A 7602-nucleotide genomic window follows, 5' to 3' on the forward strand; every position below is an offset into this window, starting at 1 on the left:
GAATGTACGTAGTATCTATGTGCAACGGAGCATGACTATGCCTGATTGATGAGTAAGGATAATCTTTGGAGGAGGCGACCGACAGCAAAGTTCATTTGCGTCATAAGGGAGGGAAAGGTGGAGAGAAACGCGGCAATAGTTAGCTCGTAACGAAAGGCGCCAAGGGAACCGCGGCTTAGCGTCCCATCCGACGGACGAAGTGCTTTACTAGAAGTACCCCGCCACCAGGCACTCAAGCAGGCTTCGAGCAGTCTTTGAAAAATCTGTCACCTCCGGGATTTAAAACCGGGCTCCCTGAGTGAGAGGTCAACACTTAAGCCTCCACACCAACCCGAACCCCTATGACTATGCTGAAGTGGATTTTTACATATTGGACTTTCGGGCACTTTATTTTATACGAAATTTATCAATATGGAATTAAATTGTTGAGGCTCCGTAATACACAAAACAAAACAACCGTAACGATAACCGTATTAAAAATCTTGTCTATTTTTTAAGGGGGGGTTGGGACGTGCCCCCTTCGCCCCCTAAAGCCTCCCTATGGCTGGCAGGAATGTAATGAAGGCTTTAGCATTCTAAATGAATCAATAATTATTATCCTAAGTGCTATAATACATACTGGAAAACCTTAGTTTAAGTGAGGATGAGGTCAGTAGCGGATGCAGAAAAAATTCAAGGGGGTGGGGGGCGCAAATAGTATCTTGAGCTACCTTTACTTTTATCGTAATGAAAAATAATCAAATCACATGCAAAGTTTAAGAAAGTTTTATTTATTATGATTACACACATTAAAAAACAATGCCATCTTATGATATAAAAGGGTTACAATTGAGGTTCTGCAATGTTAGGCAATGCGGGCGGCCACAGGGGCGCAGCTAGGAATGGGGGGGTTTAGGTGCAACTAATACCGGTGTGCGTGTGAAGGTATGGCAAACCCTCCAGGATAAACGGTAGGTGCGAGATTAATAAATTGCGGAATTTTAAGATAAACGGTTCAAAATGGTGAGTTTTACGGCTTTCTGAGGGATATTTTGTTAATATTTACACTATTCTATTGGTAATATAAATCCAATTAAGTAAAATGGATTAAACTTATAAATTTCTCTCAGCTCTGGGGGGGGGTTTTTACCCCCAACCCCACCCCCCCCTCGCTGCGCCACTGGGCGGCACCACAAGCGGGGGCACCCCCTATACGTATCCACCACTGGATGACGTTGGTGCGATGACTAGAGTGCAGTGGCGCCGACTCCATGGGACCCGAGCCCCCTCAAAAATTGGTTATGGGTGTGACGAAAAAATGTGCCAGGCTTCTTGATTTTCCCCGGATTGTCCAGATACCAGGATTCGAGTTATCAGGGTTCTAATGCTGATTATATGACTTTTAAATGCTTAAAAAAACTAAAAACTAACTTCTTATAAAATTTCCTGGGGCAAGATCCCCGGTTTGGGCCCCCCCAATATTTTTTATAAGTCGGCCCCCCACCTAGAGTACATGGTTCCTCCTGCGTAGGCAGGCCCCGCGATTCAATCTCATGGTGGCTGAGTTTTCATCGGGCTGCTTAAATGCTGTGTGGGTTCTTTAATTAGGTACTGCACTCCGTCCGTTGGACGTTCCAGCGTTCTTGGAGCTTTTCGTCGAGAGCACGCTGATGCCATCGCCGGGTTTCAATCTATCCTTTCTTATCCACCTTTTACTGTCATCCAACCTCTTCTAAATGCCGAACTACCTTGGTTTAAGCTATAAGTCCAAACGAACAGAATCTTAGAATTAGACGTAAACTGCACGACTCCGAGCCGAAATCAAATCGTTAAGGGCCCTTTGCGGTCCAACTTCGAGTTGAGCTTGACATTAGAAGGCGCTGCGATTATACAAGGGCAATGTTTCAAGAGATATTTCTCAATGAAAATTTTCAAAAAATAAACTCTTTGATTGAACAGATATAATATTATAGCCAGTGGATGTTTATTTAAACAAGAAAATAGGAACATTTAAATGGTCAGCTATCTATCCTGTCAATTATTTATAGATGCTATATTATTTTTTTGGTATTTTCGCAAACATTAATTTGGACTAGACTACTTGAATTGAAAAATATTGGACAGCAAATGGTTTACGATACAATCCCTGGGTGAAATACTAAAATAATAAACTTTAAAATTCTACAGCTCAAACATAGTTATATTTCTGTCACTTCTGCGAAAGTATGTTTCCATTTGGATTGAGGTACCTCAGGAACTCATTATATGCTTTGCAAAAAAGACAAAGAAAGGTTTTAACATTAGTGAAATTTCTCCGACGCAATGATTTTTTTTTTGCGGTAGCGTCATCATCACAAATCATTCGGAACCGGTACCTTCTCGCTTTGCAAATCTTTGACGGAAAGAATCGCTCATCAGTGTGCTTATGGCAACGAACCACACTATACGCATGTGCAATGTCGAGGAGAAGCAGAGAGGCGGTGAGCTGCTCGGCAAGAGTCAGTGACGTCATGAACTTTTCAGCGAAAAGGGTAAGCCTGTCAATATTTCGCCGCGGATAGCTCGAGTACCTTGGCGAAGGATCGAAAATAGGAGAAATATGGGTCTCTTTATTTTCCAAACTATATTGCAATCCACAATAATAAAATAATGATGGAGGACTCCATTGGCACCGCAGATTTTTTGGATGTGAGGATTTCCTTAGTCTGCGTAATGCTCGCCCACCATTACTCAGCCGATTCCGTTTGATTTACAGTAACCCTTCCCCATCGGCTTAAGACTTTAATGGTTATTTCAGTGCAGCGCTTTTAAATGCAGCCCAAAATGTTCCGGCAGTTTATCCGATCGTGGTGAAGAATAACTTCTCCACTCTATGTTACTCAAAGTTTCCCTTTGAGACGTCAATGACAGGCCGCTAAAAGCGACAAAACTTTATTGCACCAGCTGCTCTTCTTTTGGGCTTTCACTGGCTGTGAAATTGAAGCTTCCTAATACGACTCCCATCTGTTCGACACGCATTCAAAGACAGGTGGCATGATTCGAAGCCATTCTCGTTTTGTTTCCTTTTACTTTCTCTGGGGTTTTCCACTATTGTTCAGTTGTGTAGCTTTCATTTTGAATCGCACTTTGACACTAGCTCTCCTTGTACTCCGTATCCTCCTCGTGGAGTAGGTAGCCGTTGTTTAACGAGTGGAACGTGACCATGTCTATTAGGTTTGTCTTTTTTGCAAAGCATATCATGGTTTTCTGGGAACCTCAGTCTAAAATGAAACAGACTTTCGCATACGTTACAGAAATATAACTATGTTTGAACAACAGTATTTAAAAATTTACAAAAATTGGGTTCGAATTGGAGGTTATTTATTTTTCATTCGCAAATAAATTTGTTTCTCATTCATTGATTTGAATATTTTTGTACTTAGAATGTTATTCATTTAACTTTTTACCAAAAATTACCAAAAGCTACCAAAATTTTTTGGATGACCTAATGTTACCCTTTTTCAAAAAGTATATACCGAATGTGGCAGAGAAGATGTGTCATTATATTAAATTCTTAAGCGCTAAGTTATTTGTTTAAATATTAATCCAATCTTGCATTATCATCCATTATTTTAAAAAAATCGCAATATTAATGTCACAATTAGTGCAGAAAACTCAAATTTTTAGATTGGCCGTTTTTGTTAAGTTAGGGTACTTAATTCTAGATGTCACGTTTTACATTGTGATTAAATTTATTATGCCAATGTTGTAAATGATTCAGTATAAATTATTTATTTGTTGAATTTTTTGTTTCTGCAGTGATACTTTGACCTTCAGAGTACTGACTCTTTGCGTGATCTTGAGAATTAACTTTGTTATTTCTTTTATGCCGGAAGACTTAATAATTAAATTACATCCTACGAGAAATAATTAAAATGCATCCGACTGGATGGGTGTAATGTCCTCAATATGGATGCCATATTTGTGATTTCTCTTTTAGTTAAAAGTTTCGTAGGTTTGGGTGACGCACCCAAACCTGAGGTGAAGGAAAGGACTTGCCCATACATTTGGATGTGTCACCCAAAGGGAATGGGGTGATGACGAGTTGGATTTTTCAACTATTCTTTTGGTTGCTGCATCCAAAGAATATGGACTAGTACTTTGGATGTGGGAACCAAATTGCTGAGTAGCTCATCAGAACAACGTTTGGATACCGAATGAAAATTTTAGATCACCAGCCCAAAGGAATGCGCCCCTACACCTTCCTTCCTCCATTTCAACCCCACTACCCTTTAATATTGTTTTTTTTCAACCCATTTTGAAATAGGCCTCTAAGACAGTGCAAGTAAAAAAATGAGAAAACCTAGCTCTGTGGTTGTCATGATATCTATTATCACATAATTCAACATATTCAACGCAGTGGCGGATACTGATGGGGGGCGCAGGGGGCGCGCAACCCCCTTGCGGGCCCGCCCGTATTGCCAAACATAGTAGAACCACAATTATAACTTTTTTATATCATAAGATGACATTGTCTTGCATACATTTGTAATAAATTTAACCAAAAATTTCTTAAACTCTGCACGTGACTTGATTATTTTTTATTGGGATAAAAGTAAAGGTAACTCAAGATATCCTTTTGCGCCCCCCTTCGAGTTTTTTCTGTATCCGCCACTGATTCAACGTAGTCATTGATTCAATCGTATATAAACAGGTATTTCGTCAACACTATTAATCCATTTTTGGTAATGACATACATATAATACCGCTAGTAGTTAGCATAATACCGTTAGTTACCGTTAACTGCAAAGTCCATCCAAAAAAAGGTTTGCGTTGCTATAGCTCGGTGACTAAGGAGTTGCGATACCATGTTTATAATATCTGTTTGTCGGAGAACCGTCAATGATTAAGAATTACTGCACCTTGCGGACTTTCCCCGAAAAATTTCTAATTTGACCAAGAAAGCGCGGTACTACTAACTTCTCCTTCACGGATGAGGTTGCTAAAGTTTTGAGTTTAATGGTGTGGAGTGTGCAGAGTTGATTTCTGTGACGGTTGTGATTCGCTTCCTCGTCTGTTTTGGACGTCTTCCACTCTACCGGGCGATGACCATACGAGACATATGTGCCAGAGCGGAAAACTTTTCGCTTCGTACTTCACTGTGCACTGGACCAACTGAGGAAGTTAAGAGAGGCGTGAAGGAAGTCGAGATCGGGAAGGGAAAATATTTCACGAGAAACTGCTTATTTATTCGCCCACGGAAGATTAGTATTCGAGAGGAAAACTAAATCTTTATGAGGACCGACCGTTGCGTGAGTCAAGGAAAATCATCGGTTCCACAATTTCGTCTGACTAGTTAGTAAATAAACTACTTTCGCTCACAAAATTTCTCAGCGTATGGAAAAAGACGGTGGACCTCTGAAAATTTAGATTTTTCGACGAAGTTATTTTCCAAATCAGCCTCTCCCTTTCATAAGAGCTCTATTAACTACATACTTACGTCAAGAAAATGAACTTTGTTTCATAGCACTTCTACTTCATCAACATGTTACGATCTCGCGGGGTCACTCTTCAGAGTCTGTCGATTGAACTCGCCGACTTTTTTATCCTACGCCCTCTGGAGTTGGTTTTCGAGGAGAATTGCGGGAAAGGGTTTTCGCCTTAAACCTTGAATCATACGATTATTTATTCCATCCCTTTGGAGTGACAGCGATGGCGGAAAAAAATTACCGTCTCTCTCAATCATTTTCAGCTATGGCTCCAGGGATGGAAATCCCATCCCTTTTTCCGTCACTCGTCTCGTCTCGTTTCCGGCACTTGTCTTCAGCCAATCAGAACGCGCGGCAGATAACAGCGTATGTACACACACATATTAGTTCATGCATTCGTACATGATCTGTTCCGATCCACCAAAATCATTCACGCAAACGTACATTAATTAACTCGTACGTGTTAATGTACCGTGTTACCAGGCCTTAAGGGGATATTTCGATCGCGCGTGCCCCAATCCTTCCGCAAGATGGCGGCCCTCTCCAATCAAAGCGGAAGATACAGTCTTTTCAAGAGGACAGTGCCGTGGCACAGGAAATCACTTTGGGGGCAGCAGACTCGTGCGCATTGTGGCGCCCGAAGCCCTTGGGAGATAACGCATCTCGGGGCGCTATAAACACGACCTTGTCCCTTTTCCGCGAAAGAGCCGTCCGCTCTCGCCTCGGAGCGCACAAAACAATGCGCGGGGAACGTCATGAGCGAATTTCCGCGTGTAATCTTTTCGCGCGTGCTGAGTTACCACCTCTTGAATGAGGCGGAAAAGGTGGAAGAGGAGCTGCGCGTGTAATTATGCCGCCGCGCCTTAATGATAATGCGCGCGTTTGGGAACATTTCATTATTAGCGTTGGCATTCGGACGCTGATTTTTTTCGGCGAGGGAAGAGGACAGGTGATGAGCGTGTTTTGCCTCTCTCTCTCATCCGATACCACTTTTTTCCTCTCTAATGGGATTGTATATTTTCCCTGCCTGTGTTTGCCTTTTTCAACGCAATTGATGCATGCGAATTCCAAAAATACCACATGCTTCCTCCGGAAATCGGTCTCATCTTGGTGTAGTAGGTACGAATATTCACTCGTATGAGAGGTTACTTTCAGTCAGGCAGACAAATACTTTACGTTTAGAAACTTTTAATAGGCAGAATTGTGTCTCAAGAAGATTCGAACATACTTTCAAAGGCTTTAAAAAATGCTGTGAAAGCTAATATACAAATATGAAGATTGAAAGATCAATAAGCATTCACCAGAATTAGAGTCGGCTTCTGTTGAATGTTATAACGTTATAATATTTAGATTTCCTAATATCAAAAAACTTTTAGCCTAGGGATTTTTTTAAAACTTTGAATTCCTCTAAAGGCGCGGCTTGTAAAATTACACAATCTAACATGAGCATTCATTGTGTTTTCTTACATCAAAGGATCAAACATTGTTTGCAAATAGACACTGGAGATGGAAAGTGATTGTTGTATTTAAGTAAAATTGAGGGAAATGGCAGGATTATGGGTTTATTAAAACCATTGATGGAATTTGTCTCTTTTCCATAGAAAACTTAAAAAATGTAATTATTTTTTATTTGCAAATAATTGTTATAATGAGATAGGAAAATGAAGGAGTCAGATGTAAACGTTGTAGGGGCACGTGATACAGATTCGGCTTGGTGATAAGGGAAGCGGTCAAGATTTTTTAAAGGTATCATTACGATATCGCAGTCAGCAGTTCGGCGATACACGTGGAATCTCGTCTTGGAATCGCATTTTGGCGGTGATGATAGATGAGACGATTAACGTAATTCATTCCTTCTTCTTTCCGCGTAAATTGATTTTGAGAAACCTTAATAGTAATCCGCGAATTAAAATTCAAATTTAATTCCCATTGTGAATGCTTCGCAGTGATGTTGGAATATAATTAAATAATATTTAATTAATTTATTGCATTTATTTATTTAAAAAAATCTTCATCGTTCTGAGCTTTGCCTTTAAAATTAGGGAAATAACGTGTAAAACGCGTAAACATACAACCATGCCCTGAGTAGGGACAACCCAGGCGGGACACGAAACCGCAACCTTGGGTTGACAGGCGAGGACTTCACCCCTCCGCC

The sequence above is a fragment of the Ischnura elegans genome, chromosome 1 (genome assembly GCF_921293095.1).
Source record: "Ischnura elegans chromosome 1, ioIscEleg1.1, whole genome shotgun sequence".
Taxonomy (NCBI): domain Eukaryota; kingdom Metazoa; phylum Arthropoda; class Insecta; order Odonata; family Coenagrionidae; genus Ischnura; species Ischnura elegans.